We start from the raw sequence: 25,248 nt of genomic DNA, 5'->3' as shown, positions 1-25,248 counted from the left end.
CTTTTCTTCCCTCCTCTCCCCTCTCCTCCTCTCCCCTCCCCTCCTTTCTCTTCCTCTCCTCTCCCCTCCCCTTTCTTTCCCTTCCCTTCCCTTCCCTTCCCTTCCCTTCCCTTCCCTTCCCTTCCCTCTCTCTTTCTCTCTGTCCCTCCTCCCCTCTCTCTCTCTATCATTCTTTCAAATAATAACGATAATAATAATAAAGATTCAACATTCTGTGTGTAATCTTTATATTTTTTCTATAAACTCCTTCCCTCCATGTTTAAGCTGTTATCTAATCTGTCTACTGGCATATACCTGCCTATTTGTAATATGTTTACTTTAAAAACTCTATTTTGATATATTTTTAAACAAGTATCTTTTAATTATTTTGTTTCCTTTAATTTAGTTTTTTAAATGTACTCTGTATATTTTAAATAGATTCTGTAAATTTTAGTTGGTTCCACCTATCAAATTTTAATTTAGTTTTTTTTTTTTTAATTTTTGTTTCATTTGAAAGGCAGACTGGGGGAGGGAAAGGGAGAGAGGAAGAAAAAGGAGAGGGAGAGAGAAAGACAAAGAGACCTTCCATATGCTGGTTTACTGCTCATATATTCTCTATGTGTAGGGCTGGGCCAGGCTGACACAAGAAGCCTGCAGCCTGGAACTCGATCCAATGTAGATGACAGGTAGTCAAGTACTTGGGCCATCACCTGCTGGCTCTCAGGCTGTGCATTACAAGGAAGGTATCAAAAGTGAATCTGGAATTCAAATCCAGGCACACTGATCTGGGATGTGGGCATCCCAAGCAGCATCTTATGCTACACAAGATACTCTCACCTCCTTTAATTTGGTTTTAAGCCCCATTTTATTAAACTCTTCATAAGGGGTTACTGTTCAAGTATAGTGCATATAAGAAGCTTCCAACATCTGATGTCCTAGACTTTGCTTTTTTGCCTACTATCTGTTCATAATCAGTAATTTCTTTAAGCGTTTGTTATTTTTATTGTGAGTAATATGAAATGCATGAGAGCAAAGCCTAAAGATATTACTCTCATTCATTATTGATTTTTTTTTGAAGGTAGATAATCTTAACTGATGGTACCGACCCTTTAAAAATCTCTTTCATTGTGTCTTTGATCTAAGTCTACTCAGCATTACCTTGAAATCTTTGCTTTCTGTATATTTTAGTTGGTTCCACCTATCAATATTTGTCCCAATCTCACCTAGGTTCTGGATTTCTCTTGCTTGAATCAGCTAGTTTTTACATTTTATTGGTATCTCAGAAAAATTGCAACATGTGTTTGCAGGTGTGATAGTTTAAATTCATCTGTATAGTTTTACATGGCTGACAGATACTTTTCAGTAAATTCAGACTGTCACACTGCCAGAAGTGGTTGTTGTGTACAAGGAGAAGGACAATAGGATTTGTTCAAGATACTTTCACTTTCCTTCCAGATAATATTATAATTAAAAATCAGTGTAAGTCTGAAACTATCACAAAAGGGGGCTGGCGTTGTGGTACACTGGGTTAAGTTACTGCTCACAAAACTGCCATGCCACATGTAAGTGCCATTTGGAGTCCCAGCTGTTCTCTTCCAATACAGCTCCCTGCTGGTCCTCCTGGGGAGGCAGCAGAAGGTGGCCCAAGTACTTGGTCCTCTGCCACCTAAGTGAGAGACCAGGAAGGAGCTCCTGGCTCCTGGCTTTGGCCTTGCTTGGTCTTAGCTGTTAACCATTTGGGGAGTGTAGTAGCAGATGGAAAATCTCTCTTTTTGTCTCTGCCTCTCTTTTATACACGGCCTCTATCATATAGAAAATCTTAAAGATTGTAACACATTTTTAGAATAAATGAATTATTAAAAATCTAGCAGGATACAAAACTCAACATAGAAACATCAATTGTGTTTCTATACTCTAACAGTGAACAATGTGAAAAAGGAAATTAGGATAAAAGTCTCATTTATAATACTATCAAAAATAAAATATTTAGGATAAAGTTAAGGAGGTGAAAGACTTATGTAGTGGAAACCACAGAACACTGGCACAGAGAAGGAAGAGACAAACACATGGGAACTAAAAGACACATGGATTGAAAGATTTAATACTGTTAGAATGTCCGTTAGTAACTAAAACAATCTACAGATTAAATACAATCGCCAACAAAATCCCAATGACATTTTTCTGGAAATATACAAAGAGAAACTATTTTAAAATTCACTTGGAATCACAAGGGACCCTGAAGAGCAAAATAAGCCTGAGAAGAAATAACAAAGCTAAAGACTTCACACTTGCATGTTTAAAAATATATCATAGAGTTATACTATCTAAATCAGTATGGAGCTGGCATGAAGAAAAACATTAGAACAAAGGAATAGAATGAAAAGTCCATAAAGAAATCCATGCTAAACTCTTGTGAGTAGGCCACAACATAGAAAAACAGTCCCTTCTTACAAATGTTGTTAGAAAATTATGATTGTTTTATAAAAAAAAAAACTCTTCTGAAATAAAAAGCTTTGAAAACTTAAATAGATTTGATTACTTAAAGGTGATATACAAAACAATAAAATCACAGGAGAAAAAAATGAGGAAATGTTTGTGGTATTAAATGTCTCAGTGAGCTCCTTGATAAAACACTGACAGCATGTGCAGCCAAAGCAAAAATAGACAAGAGAAAACAAACAAGTTCAGCCTAAATTAAACTGCTTTTGAACAGAAAAGGAAACAAGAACCCGATGAAGAGGGAGTGTACAGAATGGGGAAAATATCTGCAATCCATACATCAGAGAAGGGGTTAATTTTAAAATTAAATAGAGAAGTTCTATAAATCAATAGCAAAAGGTAACAGCTCTGTTTAGAAATAGACAAATGAACTGAATACACACTTTTAAGAAGGTATAGACATCACAAAAAGGTGTTTGGAAAAGATGCTCAATGCCAATAGTTATCAGGAAAACACAAATCAAAATAAGACATGACATCTTTTATTATGGCTATTATAAAACCGTAAATAAAAGCAAGTGTTGAGGATGTGTAGAGAAAGATGTATCATACACTGTGAGAATTCGAGATGGTGCAACTGCTATGAAAAACATCACGGTGTTTCCTTTAAAAATTAAAAATAAAACTTCCATTTCATATAAGAATTCTACTTCTGGATATTTATTTAAAAGAATTGAAATCAAGATCCCAAAGACATAATTTCTACATTTCTTTCAGCTCTATTCACAATAACCAAGATGATAAAACTTCCTAAATCTCCAATTTAGGATGAATGGATATAGAGAATATGCATGTCATGAAAAATCAATTATCTTTGAAAAGCAAATTCTTCAATAAGGGAAATCAATTTTCAAACTTGAAGGCACTATGCTTGTCAAATACGCAACTCACAGAATGGTAGATACTAAAGACACGACATACATGAAGAATCTAAAGTACTCAAACTCATCACAGCAGAGATCAGCCTGGTGTTGACCACAGAAATGAAGGTGAGTGGAAATTGGAGAGTTGATAATCAAAAGAATATCAAGTTTTAGAAATGCAATAATTCAATTTCTAGAATAATTCACCATTCATTTTTAATCCACAACATGTGAATTGCTGTGAATTAGCAAAAACAAATTGATTAGCAAGGAAATAGAGATGGTGTAGATGCACAGGTTTTTAAAAGGCGATATGTAGGAGAATAAGAAAGGAATTTTCAGTAAGTATATGGAAAAAGAAAATTGTGGAAAAAATAGTACACATGGATTTTCTACTTTTGTGCCAAAATAAACATTTTAGTTCTATTCTTAGAAAAAAATATGCTGTATATTACTGTGCCTATACTTAACACAATGATGTCATACACTAAAGTATTAGCTCAAAGAGTAGATCCTATTTTGAGTGTTCTTGCTAAAATAAGAAAATAAATGGGTATTTATGAAATTGTATCACAGCTGCTATTATTTAATGTATGTAATAGTATGTCCAATTCTATATGTTGATAAGTCAAGTTATAGTATATTCTTCATTATATAATTAAACATAATGAACCACTTTCTAAGATTATAAATATTCTATTCACATATTCATTTGAAACTTTAATCTTCAAAATATTATATAGAATATTTAAAATAGTTATAACCAATGGAAATAATCTTGTGTCACCATAGCCTCTCCTTGAACTATATGTAGCCTAACATCTATTATTTAGACTTGAGTACTTAAGAAAATGAGGATAAAACATAATTTTACTCAATTTGTATTATATTTTAGTATGAATGTCTAGATTTTTATTACATTGTTGTGTAATTTCTTTTTTTAACTTTTATTTAATGAATATACATTTCCAAAGTACAGCTTATGGATTACAATGGCTTCTCCCTCATAACTTCCCTCCCACCCGCAACCCTCCCCTTTCCCGCTCCCTCTCCCCTTCCATTCACATCAAGATTCATTTTCAATTCTCTTTATACACAGAAGATGAGTTTAGTATATATTAAGTAAAGATAATTTCTAAAGATAGTTTTGCTATGTGAACACAACATAGATGTCAAAATGAAGGGTGATTTGAGGAGTAGTATCACAGTTCTAAGGCTGGCTATCAGTTTCATAATGTTAGCAAGCTTTAGTGTGAACGATGCAGATGCTTTATAAGCATTAGGTCAGTTTGCTTTTTCAACAAGTGATGATGAGTCTTCCATGTATGTAGGCACTCTGTTGAGGGACAGAGATGAAACAACTGACAAGAGACAATCTAGACTCACAGAATTTAACACAACAATCAGGCAATGAATTAAACAGTATAAAGTGACTGAGGGGCAAAGGTACTTGTGAGCTACTCTGAGAAACTTACTGTAGCCTCAAAGTGAAGTTTTATATATTTGACAAGTCTTGAACACAAAATGGACTGGTCATTTTGATGTACAGATCATTCTCTTCCTCCTGAATATAACAAACCTTCTGTCTCATGTCTTTCAAAACTCCTTACATAATTCTTTTTTTTTTTGTAATTCTACAGTTTCTTATCCAGTTAAGCAAATTCTGAGAGTAATCTGCACACAGTATTTCCATTTTTTTACATTAACCGTCTCCATTTCTGTGAATCAGCCCTCTACCAGATTGCCTTCTGGACCTATTGCATTCTTATTTAACTTGATCTCTCACATCAGCATTGGGTCTTATCTTCTAAGTGAAATCACACTCCTATGGATTTATAGATATTTTGTCTGTGTTTCTTCGGATATCTAATCGCTCCCAGTTTTTACTCCTCTGCCAGCTATAAATCATACATAATGGTGCTGCTTCTTTCTCTCTGAGATTATTCTTCTTATTCTGACACGTTCCGTGGGGTTGTCCTGTCATTGTAACTTCTCGTCTCATATCTTCTTACCTGTGCTCTTGTTTTTCTTCTTGTCATGGTTATACTTCAATTTTCGTTGTAACTCATATTCCGTCTTTACACTATCCTACATTTTTCATTACATTCTTTTTTTCTGCAAAACAAAACACCATTATTTTCTTTAATTACAAAGTTTTCTTCTCTTAGATTTAATAAATGCCTCAGTATTTTTCTTTGATTTGTATGTATTTATTTCTAATCTTACCTAATATTTTGAAACATGCCAAAATCATTATATTGAGATTTCCCCTTATAATTATCTCAATACCAACATGTCATATTTTCTGTGTAAGACTGTGTTCATGGAAATAATATCTCATTCTTTCCTTATTGAAAGACAGAGTATGTCATTCAATATATTACTGTTTATACCTATGAATCTGAAAATATCTTATCTTCATAGCTGTTATAGAGTATGATGAGTATAAATATCAATTTTGGAAGTCAGTTTTACTCAAATTGTGATCTCTGCCCTCTGCTGTCTCTAATATTCAGTACCATTGTTCAGAAGTTTAGTGTCAATTTCTGGTCAATTCATTAGATGATGTAATTTTCTTCTATTGATTGATTTCAATGACTTGCCTTTTATTCAAGTTGCTTTTCCATTTTATCATGATATACTTTGGTTTGCCTTGTTTATCAGTGTATTGTTGTTGGCTTTTCCTACTTCTCGGAGAGGTGGTTCATACTATTTATATCTAGTATTTGCATTTTTCTCTCTCTCTCCCAACACCCCTCCCAAATTTGGCAATTTCCTCCCTTACCTTACAGATTTGGGGGGCTGTAATTCTGAAAAATAATCTCTATGCCATTTTTTATAGCTTCCTTGCAATCTATGTGACTACTTGTTCTTTCTCAGAAGTTATTTAAAATTTACCTTCTGACATTACACTAAAATTTTGTTATTTTCAACTTCTTCATTTGTATTTATTAGAAGATCTGTACTTCAAGAGTGGGACTTGAAAATCCGTCAGTGTTTTAGCTTTCTGCTAACAGTCACAGAGTCCGTGTATGAGAGCTTGCATTGTCAGGTATTTCCAGTGTGGTGACTAGGTGGCAGAAAGCCAACGTTACTCTGAAATTTCAAAATGAGAAGATACTTTTTCTAGAGTTCCTCAAGTTTAACAGAAAAGGTTCCTTTACTTCCTTTCCTAGAGGTTTTCAGAAATTGACTGTACTAAAAGCAGGATGTTATTACTGTTTGGGGATCCATCATTTATTAAATACAGCTTTCCTAGGGCCCTCTATTTTTGGATTCTCATTTTAATCCACTCTTCCATCATACCCAACACTTTTCGTATCTCAAGGTTCTCTGATTTAATTTATTTGGTCAGTAAATTTCCTGACGGGTCAAGAGTTTTGTGCTTTGGTGGGCACTGGGGATGTGAGAGAGAGGAAGATGGCATGGAAATGCATTTCTAGTAACTCCTTAATCAAGTTGTCCAGCAGTTACATCATGATAGCCCTATACCACATCCTTGCCTTCTATAGAATCTTAAAAGATAAGAGTGCTAAGAAAATAGGCCAGAAAACATGAAAATGGTAGGCTTTCATGTATAATCCGTGAAAATTTCTGGGAATCTATTTAAAGAACAAAGGGCAGTTTTAGAGTTGCACTAAAAGTGAACACACTTCTATTATGCTATTTATTTTTAAAATTAAAATAATTTTTATCTATAATGATAAATATCAATTGGTTTGAAAGTATGGGGGTGGGGAGCTGGCGCTGTGGCTTAGTGGGCTAATCCTCAGCCTAAGTGCTGGCATCCCATATGGGTGCTGGTTCCAATCACAGCTACTCCTCTTCCGATCCAGGTTTCTGCTATGGTCTGGGAAAACAGCAAAAGGTGGCCTAAGTCCTTAGGGCCCCTGCACCCATGTGGGAGACCTAGAAGAAGTTCTTGGTTCCTTCCTTCAGATAGGCCCAACTCCAGCCATTGCCACAATTTGGAGAGTGAAACAGAGGATGGAAGACCGTTCTCTCTGTCTCTCCCTCTCTCTGTCTGTAACTATACTTCTTCAATAAATAAGTAAAAATCTTAAAAAAAATAAAGTATAGGGGAATGTATTCGTGTTCTTTACCTCAGCTTTGAGTGTGTTCTTCATATAATAGACTACAACAATAGATCAAATTTAGATTGACATTAAAAACAAGTGACTTTCTGCCTCTTAGATCATTTGTTTTTGAAATTTAATATTTATTTTTATGATTTACAGAACCCAGTAGTTGAGGGTGAGTTAGCAGTGAGTTAGAAATATGACTCTGGGGGCTGGTGCTGTGGCACAGTGTGTTAACGTCCTGGCCTGAAGCGCCAGCATCCCATATGGGCGCCGATTTGAGACCCAGCTACTCCACTTCTGATCCAGCTCTCTGCTATGGCCTGAGAAAGCAGTAGAAGATGGCCCAAGTCCTTGTCCCCTGCACCCATGTGGGAGACCTGGAAGAAGCTCCTGGCTCCTGGCTTCGGATCGATGCAGTTCCGGCCATTGCAGCCAATTGGGGAGTAAACCATAAGATAGAAGACTTTCTCTCTCTGCCTCTCCTCTCTCTGTGTAGCTCTGACTTTAAAATAAATAAATAAATCTTTTTAAAAAAAGAAATATGAATCTGCAAATTCATTTTATTTTGAAGACAGTTTCCTCTCAATGAAAGAAGTGAAATGAAAGAAGTTTCCCAGATTATTTTTTCTAAGAGATGAAGAATGTATTTGATGCCACTTCAGTTGCTATAAGGCCACTTGTTTACTTATTGACTTTTACATTTTTGTTACAGTACTTTGTTTTTTTAGTTGTTAGTACATTATGAATAAGTAATGATATTCAGATCATAAAACTTACATATAAAGTTATTATTCCTAAGTAGGCTAAATTTGCATTTTTAATTATTCAGGTTGCTTGCTAGTGAAATGACATTTTAAGTATTAATGATATTGATGTGACTATTGTGCATTTTTTCCAATGAAAACATCCTATTTATTTACAGAATAAGAAACGAAGCATCTCAGAGTGTTAGTAGTGTTTAGCATGTAAAGATCTTAAATGTGCATGTGAAAGAGTCATCAAGTATAGCTTACAGGAGATGTATCCATAAATACTTCATAAAGATTTACTAGAATAATTGCTGTATTTCCTTATCTCAATAAACTAAACTTCTCTTCCCTCCTAATGACATTCCCTTGGAAACACAATTTGGCCCTTGAAGGAATATTTGCATAACAAAGAAATAACTCTATTTCAGTAAATTAAAATAAAAAATACTTTCACATGAGATTTCCTCAAATCATATTTGTAATTTAACAGTTATTTTAGCTTCAGTATGCCAAAGATAAAGTACATAAGCCAAGGTCAGCCGAGGAAGGACCAGTTAAGAACCCAGTCAAGAGATGGAAGTACATTGAATGACAACTGTGGCAATTGAAATGGCAAGAGGTGTTGAGATTAAAGAGATGATCAGGGGAAAAAGAGCTCATCACTTTCCAAATAAGAGAAGCGCAAAAGAGGATGATATTAAAGAATACATCCAGATTTATGGCTGGTGCAGCATTGAAGTAAATATGCGCAAACACTACTAAATTTGAGTGACATAATTATGTATATGGTTGAAAATATGTTTAATTCGAATTATTTTTGAGAAACTAGGAAATGGGTTCAGTTTTAAAATAAGTGTTTGAAATTAGTTATTTACATTGGAGATATGTATATTTGTATATTCAGCTACCTATGAAGTAAACATAAAACATTTGTTTTAAATAAGGACCCTATGCAAGTATTTTGAGGAACTTAATTGCAAAATTTGTTGGGAGACAGGTGGAGAAAAGCAAAGGAGATTGGGGACAATAACTGGAGAAAAAAGAGACATTCCAATAATTCAAAACCTTATGTGGGAGGTGGGTATTTGAGACAGTGGTTAAGATGTTCCATATTCTGTATTAGAGCGACTGTACTTGAATCCTGGCTCTGCTCCGGATTCCAGCCTCTTGTAATTTTGAACCCTGGGATATAGCAGTTGGTGGTTCCAGTTCTTGAGTCTCTGCTACCCATGTGGGGACTTGCACTGAAGTCTCTGCTCCCAGCTTCAGCCTGTCCCAGCCCTGGCTGTTGTGGGCATTTGGGGAGCAGATAAGAAGATAGGGGATAATTCTCCTCCTCTTTCTTTTTCTTCTTGTTCTCCTTCTCTCTCTCTCTCTCTCTCTCTCTCTCACTCTCCTTCCCTCTTTGTCCCTCAAGTTAATTTTAAAAAGTAAAACAACAATAAAAGGTTTTCACATATTTAAGATGAACATAAGGTAGAGACAAAATTCAATTCTAATAAATGCGTATTTAAAGCATGTTTCATTGAACCAGTGGAACTCATTACAGACACAAAGGACTGTGATACCATAGAATAACCATAGTACTATCCACCAAAATGGCCCAAAATATACCGTCCAAATCCACGACTTCCTCCTTTGTCTCTTGTCATAATATATAAGGTTAACCTAGTGATTGCATCCACCTTCTTGTTTGCTTTTAAATAAAAAGCTCCATATTCAATCCAAAATGTAATATCTAGAAAATTTAAATAATTCAATATATCAAACAATATGTATTGATCAGCGAGATTGCTGATAATGATCAACACTCAGTATAAAATTTAGTATCTTCACATATATTTAAAGAAATCTAGTTGCAGGCTTTTTAAAATCCTCATTTTCACTGCATTACATTAAAGATTATTATTTATCTCCCAGGTTGCAGAGTAAATTAAGTCTTCAACCTGCTTAGCATGAAACCCAGCAGTTTAAATGTGTTATTGCAAATTATTTTGAAATACACTGACAAGAAATAAAAACCAAATCTATAGTTTATAGATATTAAAATACATAGAAACTATATGTAATAATTAGTTACCAATATGTGAGGGAATGGGTCATAAAGGGCTGCTAGAAATTACCTACTCAGAAATAATTCACTTTAATATACTACAGATTTTTCAAATGGTTCCTCTCTCATTCTTTATTAATGGCAATATTTGCATTCAAATAGAGACCATTTGTTTCAGGGATTCATCTGCTCCTGCTGTTTGTTCACCACCTACTATTTAATCCATATTTTATAGCAGGACCATTGGTTGTAGGGATGACAATTAGGGTGTCACTAACGTCTGTGCCTTCAGGTGAGCAATATGCTGCATTTTGAGTGCAGCATAAGTGGGAAAGTAATGTTTTGAACTCATTCAAATGTTTTAAATTAAATAAACAAGAACAGAGAGTTTTAAAGAAAATGGCACCTTGCTTTATCCTGACTGAAATGTCTCTGTATGCTGTATAGCTCTTTCAAAGGTGCCACCTGTTCTCCAGACATAAACAGCACTATGATAGACTTGCTAAAACCATTGCCTTAGAAATCCCACAAAGAATAGAGCTATGTGATCAGCATTTTGACAATACCCTTCTATGGCTCTATTGTACATGTAAATCCCTGTTTATGGGATTTGGAATTACTATTTACTAGAGGTGAATGTAAATTAATCAAAGTAATTCTGCATAGCATTGATATATGGAGTCCTTACATATTAGATATTTGTCACAAGGTAGGCTATTACACTTTTGTGTCTGTAATGAGTGGAGATTTAAATTCATGGAGAGAAAATGTGACTAGAGCACTATGTTGTATTGCCTTGTGACAAAGCCAAATGTTACAGTGTGTTCCATTTCAAGTGCAAAACTACTAATCTAATGAAAATGTTACTGCTCTAAGCAATATATTCTTAGTGTTATTGTAGAATACAATGAAAATGCCTATATTGATATTATTTGGCAAGAAAGATGACAGAATTTTAAATTCTGATCAAGTGTGGTGCTCAGAAAACAAATCAAAAAGAATAAAATATGTTTTGGCTATGTTGCACAGAAAGTGTGGGTGGAGAGCATTTAAAATGGGATGGATTATAGCATGGAATATATATGTCTCCAAGGTCAGAGAAGAGCATTTTTAAGGTTGGGAGAAAATGAATTCTATTCACAGTTATCACAGTTTTGGTAAAAGTTGGTCAAAGTAAGAAAAATGCCCTTAATCATAATCAGGAAGTGAATAGTAGATGATTCTGTTTAGATGTATATGTCACACATAGGTTTATGATGAAAATCACTTTCTGTCTGGCAATAGATAGTTAACTTTGGTAATAAAATCACTATATTGCTTTTCATCACAAGAACTTATTTGTCAATAGATTCCTTTTACTTTGAAGTATATTCTAAGCTCTTAGTATCTGTCTTCTAAGTTTGTTCTTATATTAGTCTTATATAAATTGTTATGTATGCTCCATTTTCTGACTATAAAATCAAGTGCACAGATATTTGTCAACATCTTAGATTAAACAGAATGAAATAAAATACAAAAAAGTCTGGAAACCTCATAATAAATAAGGATATTTTTTATTCTGTAAATATTCTGTTTCAGTGTGAACTTGTGAAGGTGTATGTTGGGGCTAGTCTTAGAGGAGTATGCTCCTTTACTTCAGGTCATGCTCAAATTTTGGAGGGCATTAACAAAGAAAGTCATGAATGTACACAATATAGAATGCTAAAATCACCACAATTTTTAAAATCTAGACAGTAACAGGATAATAGGTAAGTACATTTTGTATATTTAGATAGTTGAATACTACAAAGTGCTAAAAGTGGATAAACCATATTTACAGGATTCATAGATAATAATATTCTGTGATATAATATTCAGAAAAGAAAGATAAATATAGTACACTCAGTTTAATATATACCACAATTATATGTATTCTCAACATATGTGTGTGCATATATATATATATAATCAAAATATAAATACAAAATTGTGAATTTATATTCTTCATACATAATAAAAGTTTACTTGGAGGAAATGGGCAGCGACAGACTTGGAAAAGGCAGAGGTTTTCACTGATTCAGTTATCTATTACTTGTTTCAGAATAAAAGCGTAAAATATTGAAGTTAATTCAGATTGACAACACACACCTTGCTTATATCATATTTTATGTCCTCTTGAAATATTTTCTAAGCAAAGAAGCCAGGTGCTCGGCATGCAGAAGAAACACAAGGAGGGCTAACAGTAGACAAAATTCCCTGGCATTCACCACTTCCATGATGCTGTTCACCACGCGATCCCAGTTCTCATTGACTTTAAGAGGGCACATATGCTCACTTTTCAAGGGAAGTTTTATTTCTGAGGAGTAGGATACTTGTGCCAAATAACAGAAATTTATTCTCTTAGACACCAGCTTTGAAGTCAGGGTGACAGTTGAATAGCCTACCATTTGTTTTCTAACATTTTTTGAGATTACACTAGACATCTATATTTTTAGAGACAGAAAATTTAGTGATTTTGTGTGTTACTGTGTAGGGAATAATCAGCAATAGAAGTGATGTATGGTGCACATTTAAGGAGGTGGCTGTGACCGCAATTAGTTTAAAAGAGTTTCGATTCAGGCCAAGTGTGAAGATACCAGATAATCATGTACTGTTTCTTGCTTTTCAAGTTTTATACTTTACAGTCTCAGTGAGCAGGTTATTAAGGGGGAAAAACAAATAAAATAGTTACCAATTTAATTTGCCCCTATGTTTCCCTACCAAACTCAAGAACTAATTAGGCACTTGTGACAAATTGCAAAAGAGAATAATATATGGACAAATATAAGATACTTGGAAGGAAAGATTTGAACATACAACTTGTAAGATTTAACTTAGAATTCAGTGGATTTACAAATTAAGTGTGCGTGCATGTACCTAAGCATACCCGTACACATGCAGGCATCATCTTTTGTATGAAAGAATTTTGTACATCTCAAAATGTCCATCTCTGGTTGTTGTAAAGAAAATTCAATACCTCAAGGACATTCCTTCACTAGGATCTTTTATATAGCTTCAAGAATCTTCATCAAATATATCTATTTGTCCTGTAACTTTCTTTGGATTCAATCCATCCCAGGAAAATTTGTGAAGCAATTTTGGTCTATATTTGAACCGAGATGTTGTTGTTTTTAAAAAGTGTTCCATTGGATCAAGTGGGTACTCTCCCTTTGGTAGTTAAATTTATAAACAGCCTTGTAAATTACATAATATTATTAGCCTTATAGGACACACCTACTTTTTTTCTTAGCATGAAAGCCCATGTATTCTGTCAAAATTTGTGAATTATTTTTAATTATAAAGGGATATTCATCCTGATACTTTAATTTACTCTTTTATGAAATATTTCTACCTAAATCTAGTCATAATAAAATTTGGTAATCAAATCTACACTTTCAATTTAAAATAAGAAAATATATCTCTTTTGTATATTATAATCTTTAATCCTTAAAGATTTTATATATGGAGATGCTACAAATAGCTAAAATAATGGATTTTTAAATACAAAATACCTGTAACAGAACCATTCAGCAATTGAAGACTATTATGAACATAAAATTTCTATAAATGTATTTCTAAACTATAATAGCTTGAGAACAAAATCAGTATCTGAATTAGTTATAAACTATGATCTTTTATTAACCTTTTTACTTTAGAAAAAAAAAAAAAACTTTAAAAATCTACCAGGAGTGCATGGTTAGTTTACTGGCTAAGAAGTCCATGTCTTGAGCCGGCGCCGTGGCTCAATAGGCTAATCCTCCACCTGCAGCGCCGGCACACTGGGTCCTAGTCCTGTTTGGGGCGCTGGATCCTGTCCCGGTTGCCCCTCTTCCAGTGCAGCTCTCTGCTGTAGCCCAGGAGTGCAGTGGAGGATGGCCCAAGTGTTTGGGCCCTGCACCCGCATGGGAGACCAGGATAAGCAGCTGCCTCCTGTCTTCGGATCAGCACAGTGCGCCGGCTGCAGTGCACCGGCCGCGGCAGCCATTGTGGGGTGAACCAACGGAAAAGGAAGACCTTCTCTCTCCGTCTCTCTATCTCACTGTCCACTCTGCCTGTTAAAAAAAAAAAAAAAAAAAAAAAAAAAGTCCCTGTCTCCTATGAGAGTACCTTGGATCATTTCTGGCTCTGGCTCCTGTCTCCAGCATTCCTGCTAATGAAGACCCAGAGAGGCAGTGGTAATGGTCCAAGTAATTGGGTGCTTGTTACCCAGGTGGGAGACCTGGTTGTTGTCACAGACATTTGATCAGTGAGCCAGTGGATGTTTCTCTCTCCTTCTCTCTGTCTCTCTCTCTCCCTCTCTCCATCCCTTTGTCCCTCCCTCCCTCTTTCTGCTTCTCAAATAAATAAACATAATTTAGAAAGAAAAAAAAAAAAGCAAAGGCTAACTTTTTGACAGTCTGCTAGGTCACTGCCTAGTCCACTTTTTTAAAAATATTTTTATTTATTAATTTGAAAGGCAGAGTCCAGAGAGACAAGGCTACAATGGCTGGGGCTGGGCCAGGCTGAAATCAGGAGCCCAGAGCTTCTTCTAGGTCTCTGATATGGGTGCAAGGGCCTCAGGAATTGGGCCTTCTGCTGCTGCTCTCCCAGGCACATCAGCAGGGAGCAGGATTGGAAGTGGAGAAGTCGGGACTTGAATTGGCACCCATATAGGAAGCCAGCACTGTGGTGGCTTAACCTGCTACACCACAGCACTCATCCCCAGTACTCCACTTCTGATTCAGCTTCCTGCTAATTTACTTATAAAGACAGCATAAGATGACCCAAATACTTGGGCCACAGACACCCATGTGGGTAACCAGGATAGGACTTTCTGGCTCCTGGATTTGGTCTGGCCCAACCCTGGCTGTTGTGTGGCTATTCAATGAATGAACCAAATGGTGGAAGATCTCTCTATCTCTCCATATTCTTTGTGTATACAGCCTTTCAAATGATGAAAAGCAACAACCAAAATAAAAAATAATGATAATTATTTTAATAATGATAGTGATATTTTTATTTCTATAACAATTTTGTCTTTGAAAGATTTTCAGTGTTTTCAGGTAAAATATGCATTTTTGTCATGTTTGTGAGTTTGTTGAACATTTTGCAGTGGGAGAATTTCTGTGCTATATATTGCTTGTGGTATTTGTAGCCTTAAATTCTATCCATCCTAAATCAGAAGACATGTTTTGGGAAGCATCAAACTTGTGTGTTTTTGAGAAAGTATAGAGACATGTTTTAATCAATAAATAGACTTTGAATAGCTAGGTTGACCTTTGTCTTTGGACAGAGATTGACATTATTCTTGAGAAAAAGCATTAAAAATTTCTCATTTATTTACTTTCTCCACTTTCTCTGCAGGAGACCCTTCCAAAATATTTATGTTTAACTTGGATTTATATAAGTGCCAGTAATTCACATTCAGCTGTCAACTAGATATCTCTACTTACAGATCTAATAAATCTTGAGTTGTATATTGCAAAAAATGCTTGATTCTTCATATAAACACACACACAATCAGACACACATAGACAAAGGTATACCTATACCTCCCTTATGTGTGTCCTCACTTCACTAAAAGACATCACTACCACCTCAGTGTAGTCCAATATGGAAGCCTGGGGTTCTAATCTCATCCTACACTGGCAGCCTATTAGTGGTTTACATAAAGCCTGATTCTAAAAAACAATTTTCACTTCACAACTGTCCTTGTCCCTCGTTGTGTCCTTAGAACCAGAAGTCATTTTCTCTCTGGATTAAATCACCAAGTGCCTGGTTAGTATTCCATTGGAATCCTTTGCTCTGTTTGGTGCATTCTTAACACAGAAGGCACAGATGAGGTGGAGATTTCAAGATGGTGGAATAGCCCTTGAGAGTATTGTAGGCATGAAAAGCCAAGACACTCTGGAAAAAAAAAAAGAAGAAGAAGAAGAAGACCTAAATGAAAGATCTCTGCTAGTGAGATCCCAGTGGAAAGAATGGGGCCATCAAAGGAGGTACCTTTCTCTAAAGGGCGGAGGGAACTTCCACTTTGACTATGACCCTGTCGGAATAAGATCAAAGTCTGCGAACCCTAAAGGCTTCCATAGCCTTGGCAACTCATGACTAGAGCCAAGGGAGATTACTGACGCCATAAACAAGAGTGTCAAATTGTTAAGTCAACAACAGGAGTCACTGTGTACTTACACCTCATGTGGGATCTGTCCTTAATGTGATGTCTAATGTGAAGTGATGCTATAACTAGTACTGAAACCGTATTTTTACACTTTGTGTTTCTGTGTGGGTGCAAACTGATGAAATCTTTACTTAGTATATACTGAACCAATCTTCTGTATATAAAGGTAATTGAAAATTTAAAAAAAAAATCTTGGTTTTAAGTTGGAAATTGCATAGAAAATTAATCAATTTTTAAAAGATATCATGTAGGATCTCTGTCCTTAATGTGCTGTACACTGTTATTTAATGCTATACTAGTACTCCAACAGTATTTTTCACTTTGTGTTACTATGTGGGGGCAAACTGTTGAAATCTTTACTTAATGTATACTAAACTGAACTTCTGTATATAAAGAGAATTGAAAATGAATCTTGATGTGAATGGAAGGGGAGAGGGAGTGGGAAAGGGGAGGGTTGCGGGTGGGAAGGAAGTTTTTTTTGGGGGGAAGCCATTGTAATCCATAAGCTGTACTTTGGAAATTTATATTCATTAAATAAAAGTTTAAAAAGAAAAAGATGGTGGAACAGCAAAGAGTGGTACTGCTAGGGGTGAATAGTAAAAAAGAAAAAAAAAAGTGTAGGAAGTGTGCCCTCATGGGAGAATTAGAAAGAAAACCACACTGGAAATTCTACAAAAGGAAGAGGAATGCCATGCACCTGTGTGGAAGGTACAGATGTGCAGCACAAACATGAATACAATACATGACTGAAAGCCAGAGCAGCTGGGACACAGAGCAGAGACCAGACTGGAACAACCCATGGTATTATAGCCAGAAGGAAAGCATGGTATGAGTCTGGACTGGAGCCCTGGGGATCAGCAGTTACTAGGGGTTGCCTGTGGACTCAGTGGAAGTAAAACAGGCATGGTGATGTCAAACCAACCTCCCCACAATGTTGCTGATACCTGGCTGAGAAAGGACTGGTTTCGTTTTGTGTTTGGGTGGCAGCTACAAGAGATTGTCTGCTTGCAGAGCAATTGGCTGACACAGGATGCATTTCTTGACTGTACTGGCATCAGAGTGGTGGGAAGAGAGCAGCATTCGGCCAGAGGCATTGTGTATAATCCAGGGATTCTAGAAGAGAGAAAAATCTGCAGTCCCCATGACTTTAAGCCTAGCTGTGAGGATTGGCAGGTGGCTAGGCACTCACCTAGGACTGTGAGGTACCCTCAACCTCTTAACATACCAGAGGTTCCAGACTCAAGCATGCTAGATTTTGCTGGCTTGGGGAACATCTGCCGTTCTTTTGACTGGACAGGTTGGCAGGGCAATGAGAAACTTTTGCATCCAGCCTTATGTTCTGAGACCATGGGGACTTGGTGGCTACATGAAAGGTACAGGGGGTAGCTGAGTTTCTGGACAATAATTGGGTATGGCTCTGCATTCTCAGAGCTTTTTTTTTTTTTGATGATACACTTTGCTTTTAATATAAACTGAAGTACAAAACTGATGTAAAGAAAAATAGACGTAGCCACACTCAGCCATAGCTACAGCCTCAGGAGGGCCGGCCTGGGGAGGCTGCGGTGGGAGACAGGACAGAGAAGAGACCTGTCCTGGAACACAGGCTCCCCTGTGCCAGGAGGGCCGGGGGCTGAGGCAGGGCCACAGAGGACACCCTGGGCTCGCAGTCTCCCTTCACTGGGACCTGGTTACTTACAATGGGCCATTGAAGTGGGAAATGTGCTCACAGTAAGGACTGTGCAGATCATTTCTGTGGTTCATAAGGTGGCACAGATGAATTTTGAACACACTGGGGGCTAACACCCTGGCACTGTTAAACTTGAAAGAGAGAAGGTGACTTACACCATGAGAGGTGACCATTTTCCACCTTCTGATAACAAGTGATCTGCCATGCCATCTACTTGTATGTTATCCTGGATACTCTCCCCACCGTGGAGCACTTCCCAGAGCTACCTAGCCACACCCTGCACATACCATTTGATATTCATTTAAAGTGCAGACATTCCAGTAAGCCACAGATGCATCAGAGGAGAAAAAAAAAAAAATTCAAGAAAGAATAAGGAATACACCATGGACAGCTCCCCGCAAAGGAACAGAACAACATTTTAATAGTAGAATGTGAAGATGAAGAGATTGATGAAATGCTGGGAATGGAATTCTAAAGATTAAACATAGAATTACTCAAAAGCAATCAGATGTAAATCCATGAGCTTCAAATCCATGGCAAATATATGATATGAATTAAATTTTTTTCCTATTAAATTGAGGTTTTAAAGAAAAATCAAAATGAAATATTAGAAATGAAGAATTGAATAGATCAAATGAAAATGCAGTGGAAAGCCTTAACAACAGTTTTTGTAAGGCAGAATAAAAAATATCTGAATTAAAAGAAAAGTCTTTAGAAATCTTTCAGTCAGACCATAAAAAACAAGAAGAAATTAGGAAAGTTAAAAACAGTGTTGGAGATTCATGGACTACTATCAAATGACAAAAACATGGATCTTAGGAGTTCCAGAAGGTGTGGAATGAGTGAATGGATTAGAAGGCATATTAGTGAAATAGTTACAGAAAAGTTTCCTATTTTGGGAAGAGAATGGATGTCCAAATACAGGAAGCACGTAGAGCTCCTAATAAGCACGACCAGGAAATGGAGACATAGACTACATTGTAATCTAACAGGGGATTTCAACACCAAACATTCATCAATGGACAGATCAGCTAGACAGAAAATCAACAGAGAAACAGAGCTATTTGACAGGACCAAATGGAACTAATTGATATCTACAGAACCTTTCACCCCACAGTTGCAGAATATACTGTCTTCCCATCAGTACAAGGAATTTCTTTAGGATAGACCATATGCTAGGCCATAAAGCAAGTTTCAGCAAATTCAAGAAATTGAAATCACACTGTGCATTTTTCTGACCATAATGGAATGAAGCTGGAATTTAACAACTCAAGAATCTCTAGAACAAATACAAACACAGGAATACTGAACAAACTGCTCCTGAATGAACAGTAGAAAAAAATAAAAAGAAACTTCAAAAAATTTCAGGAAATTAATGAATATGATAGTAAATCAATCCAAATGTATAGGATACAACAAAAGCAGGGTTAAGAGGAACATTTATAGCAATTACTGCCTACATCAAGAAAGCGGAAAGGCACCAAATAAATAAGTTATCAATGAATCTAAATGACATAGAAAAACAGCAACAAATCAAACCCCAAATTAGTAGGAGGGAGGAAATAAATAAAATTGAAGAAGAAATAAACAAAATCAAAATGAAAAAAATACAAAAGTTCAGTGAAATGAACAGTTGGTTTTTTGAAAAAAAAAATGAACAAGAATGATACACAATTTGCTCAACTAATCAAAAAAAAAAAAGTGGAAGAAGACCCAAATCAATAGAATCAGAGGTGAAAAGGAAATGTAACAATGATACCATAGACATAAAGGTATCCTAAGAGATTACTACAAAGAGCTATATGATAACAAATTAGAAAATCAAGAACAAATGCATAGATTCTTGGACACACGTAATTTATGAAAATTGAGTCATGACAACATAGAAAACATAAATGGACCAATAACCATGACAGGGATTAAATCAGTAATAAAGACCCTCCCAGCAGACCCTCCCTGACTGGCTTCACTGCTGAATTCTACCAGACATTTAAAGAGGAACTAATTCTAATTATTCTCAAGCTATTCAAAATAACTGAAAGATAGGGAATCCTTCCAAATTCCTTCAATGAAGCCAGCTTCACCCTAATTCCTTTTTATTTTTTTAATTTTTTTTATTGCATAAATGTGAATTTACAAAGTGCAACTTTTGTATTGTTGTGGCTTCCCCCTCCACCCTCCCTCACTCCCGTGGCCCTCCCCTCTCCTTCTCCCTCTCCCACCCCGCCCTTTATCGAGTTTCATTTTCAATTACCTTCATATACTGAAGATCAACTTAGTATATACTAAGCAAGGATTTCAACAGGCTGCACTCACACAACCACACAAGGTATAGGGTACTGTTTGACTAGTAGTGTTTTTACGTTTCATAGTAAAGCACATTAAGGACAGAGATCCTACGTGGGGAGCATGTAGCCAGTGACTCCCCTTGTTGATTTAACAATTGGCACTCTTATTTGTGACATCAGCAATCACCTGAGACTCTTGCTATGAGTTAATTGAATCTAACAACATATCAGAATGATCATTCACCCAAACCGAGTGTGATTATCCCTGATATCCAGACATAGTTCAAAGTTCACAAATCAATAAATGGGATATATCACATTAACAAACCGAAGAACAAAAAACAAGTGATTATTCAATAGATGCAGAGAATAAAATATTACATCCTTTCATGATGAACATCTTTAGCAAATTGGGTATAGAAGGAACATCCATCGCTCAAAACAATCAAGGCAATATATGAAAAATCCACACTCAGCATCTTATTGAATGGGGAAAAGTTCAAGCCATTCCCACTAAGGAATGGAACTAGACAAATATGCTCACTTTCACCATTGTTACTTAATATTGTCCGGGAGGTGTTGTGAGAGCCTTTAGGCAAGAAAAAGAAATCAAAGGGGTACCAATTGGAAAGGAGGAAATCAATCTATCCATATTTTCAGATGCCATTATTCTATATATGGAGTAATCAAAAGACTCCATGAAGAAACTATTGGAACTCATAAAAGAATTTGGTAAAGTCCAGGATGTAAAATAAAATTAACAGGCAAGAATCAATAGCTTTTGTATACACAGAAAACATCATGTCTGAGAAAGAACTCATAAGATCAATACCACTCACAGAAGCTATGAAAAAATTAAATACCTTGGAATTAATTTAAGCAAGGTGTCAAAGATCTCTATGGTGAAAATTACCAAACATTAAAGAAAGAAATAGAAGAATACTCAAACAATGGAAAATCATCCATGTTCATGGATTGGAAGAATCAATCACATCAAAATCTCTATACTACAAAAGCAATTTACAGATTCAATGCAATCCTAATCAAAATACCAACATTCTTCTTCTATCTTGAAAAAAAATGATGCTAAAATTTATATGAAAACACAAGAGAACACAAAAAGCTAAAGCAATATTATACAACAAAACCAAAGCCAGAGGCATCACAAAACCATATTTCAAGACATACTACAGGGCAATTATAATCAAAACAGCCCGGTACTGTTATGAAAACAGATGTATATACCAAAGTAACAGAACAGAAATGACATAAATCAATCCAAGCATCTACAGCCAACTTATATTTGATCATGAAGCTAAAATCAATCCCTGGAGCAAGGACAGTCTCTTCAACAAATGATGCTGGAAAATTGGACCTCTGCATACAGAAATATGAAACTAGACACATACTTTACACCTTACATAAAAATCCACTCAAAATCGATAAAAGATATAAATCTGTGACCTGGTACCATCAATTACTAGTGAGGAACACTGGGAAAATCAGTAAGACACTGGCATAGGCAAAGACTTCTTGGAAAAGATCCCAGAAGCCCAGGTAATCAAAGCCAAAATTGACAAATGGGATTACATCAAATTGAGAAACTTCTGCAGCGAAAACGAGGCACTCAGCAAAGTGAAGGCACAACCCACAGAATGGGAGAAAATATTTGCAAACTATGCAACTGAAAGAGGGTTAATATCTAGAATCTATAAAGAGTTCAAGAAATCCAATAGCAACAAAACAGAAAATCCAGTTAAGCAATGAGCAAACGATGTTAACAGGCATTTTTCAAGGGAAGATATCCAAGGGCCAACATACACACGAAAAAATGCTCAGGATCACTAGCCTACAGGAAAATGCAATCAAAACCACAATGAGATTTCACCTTACCTCAATTAGAATGGTTCTCATACAGAAATCCAGGAGTAATCACCCAAACCCACAAACAACAAAGCTGGGGAGTATGTGGGAGGAAAAGGTACCCTAATCCACCATTGGTGGGAAAGAAAACTGGTGCAATCATTGTGGAAGACAGTATGGAGAAACCTCAGAAAACTGAAAACATACCTACCATATGAACCAGCAATCCTACTCCTGGGAATTTACCAAAAGAAAATGAAATCAGCATCATATGAATGAGTTATCTGTACCCCTGCTCGGGGTTCATTGCAGCTCAGTTCGCTATAGCTAAGATATGAGATCAACCTAGATATTCAGCCATTGATGACTGTATAAAGAACTATTGAATACTACTCAGTGGTTAAAAAAAAAATGAAACGTGTCTTTTGCTACAATGTGGATGCAACTGGAAACCATTGCATTGGGTGAAATAAACCAGTCCAAAAAGACAGATACCATGTATTTTCCATGATATAGGGTAATTAATAGAGTACCAAAAATGTGATGTGAATTGGAGTGAATTTGACGTTTTGAGATTTGATGAGATTGCTCTCAGTCCTGTCTTTACTGTTGAGGCATAGTTTCTTTTTTTTTAATTTTTATTTAATAAATATGAATTTCCAAAGTACAGCTTATGGATTACAATGGCTTCCCCCCCCCATAACTTCCCTCCCACCCGCAACCCTCCCCTTTCCCGCTCCCTCTCCCCTTCCATTCACATCAAGATTCATTTTCAATTCTCTTTATATACAGAAGTTCAGTTTAGTATACATTAAGTAAAGATTTCAACAGTTTGCCCCCACATAGTAACACAAAGTGAAAAATACTGTTGGAGTACTAGTATAGCATTAAATAACAGTGTACAGCACATTAAGGACAGAGATCCTACATGATATTTTTTAAAAATTAATTAATTTTCTATGCCATTTCCAATTTAACACCAGTATTTTTTTCATTTTAAATTATCTTTATATACAGAAGATTGGTTCAGTATATACTAAGTAAAGATTTCATCAGTTTGCACCCACACAGAAACACAAAGTGTAAAAATACGGTTTCAGTACTAGTTATAGCATCACTTCACATTAGACAACACATTAAGGACAGATCCCACATGAGGTGTAAGTACACAGTGAATCCTGTTGCTGACTTAACAATTTGACACTCCTGTTCATGGCGTCAGTAATCTCCCTAGGCTCTAGTCATGAGTTGCCAAGGTTATGGAAGTCTTTAGGATTCTCTGATTTTGATCTTATTCTGATAGGGTCATAGTCAAAGTGGAAGTTCACTCCGCCCTTTAGAGAAAGGTACCTCCTTCTTTGATGGCCCCGTTCTTTCCACTGGGATCTCACTCGCAGAGATCTTTCATTTAGGTCTTCTTTTTTTTTTTTTTTTCCCCCAGGGTGTCTTGGCTTTCCATGCCTGAAATACTCTCATGGGCTCTTCAGCCAGATCCGAATGCCTTAAGGGCTGATTCTGAGGCAAGAGTGCTATTTAGGACATCTGCCATTCTATGAGTCTGCTGTGTCTCCCCCTTCCCATGTTGGATCCTTCTCTCCCTTTTTGATTCTATCAGTTAGTATTAGCAGACACTAGTCTTGATTGTGTAATCCCTATGACTCTTAGACCTATCAGAGTCATCAATAGTGTACTGAGTTTGATCACTTGAACTAGTGAGATGGCATTGGCACATGCCACCTTGATGGGATTGTATTGGAATCCCCTGGCACATTTCTAACTCCACCATTTGGGGCAAGTCCGATTGAGCATGTCCCAAATTGTACATCTCCTCCCTCTCTTTTTCCCACTCTTATATTTAACAGGGATCATTTTTCAGTTAAAATTAAAACACCTAAGAATAATTGTGTGTTAATTACAGAGTTCAACCACTAGTACTAGAACAACAACAACAACAACAACAACAAAATACTAAAAAGGATAAAGTATTACATTGTACATCAACAGTCAGGACAAGAGCTGATCAGGTCATTGTTTCTTATAGTGTCCATTTAACTTCAACAAGTTTCACCTTTGGTGCTCACTTAGTTGTCACCGATCAGGGAAAACAAATGATATTTGTCTCTTTGGGACTGGCTTAATTCACTCAGCATGATGTTTTCCAGATTCCTCCATCTTGTTGCAAATGACCGGGTTTCATTGTTTTTGACTGCTGTATAGTATTCTATAGAGTACATGTCCCATAATTTCTTTATCCAGTCTACTGTTGATGGGCATTTGAGTTGGTTCCAGGTCTTAGCTATTGTGAATTGAGCTGCAATAAACATTAATGTGCAGATGGCTTTTTTGTTTGCCAATTTAATTTCCTCTGGGTAAATTCCAAGGAGTGGGATGGCTGGGTTGAATGGTAGGGTTATATTCAGGTTTCTGAGGAATCTCCAGACTGACTTCCATAGTGGCTTAACCAGTTTGCATTCCCACCAACAGTGGGTTAGTGTCCCTTTTTCCCCACATCCTCTCCAGCATCTATTGTTGGTAGATTTCTGAATGTGAGCCATTCTCACCGGGGTGAGGTGAAACCTCATTGTGGTTTTGATTTGCATTTCCCTGATTGCTAGTGATCTTGAACATTTTAACATGTGTCTGTTGGCCATTTGGATTTCCTCTTTTGAAAAATGTCTATTGAGGTCCTTGGCCCATGTCTTAAGTGGGTTGTTAGTTTTTATGTTGTGGATTTTCTTGATTTCTTTGTAGATTCTGGTTGTCAACCCTTTATCTGTTGCGTAGTTTGCAAATATTTTTTTACCATTCTGTCGGTTGCCTAATCACTGTTTCTTTTGCAGTACAGAAACTTCTCAATTTGATGCAATCTCAAACGTTAATTTTGGTTTTTACTACCTGTGCTTCTGGGGTATTTTCCAAGAAGTCTTTTCCTGCACCTATATCTTGCAGGGTTTCTCCAATGCTCTCTAATAATTTGATGGTTTCAGGTTGTGGATTTAAGTCTTTAATC

This window comes from Lepus europaeus, chromosome 8 (assembly GCF_033115175.1).
Source record: "Lepus europaeus isolate LE1 chromosome 8, mLepTim1.pri, whole genome shotgun sequence".
NCBI classification, from domain to species: Eukaryota; Metazoa; Chordata; class Mammalia; order Lagomorpha; family Leporidae; genus Lepus; species Lepus europaeus.
Note: the sequence above shows the minus strand (reverse complement) of the source record.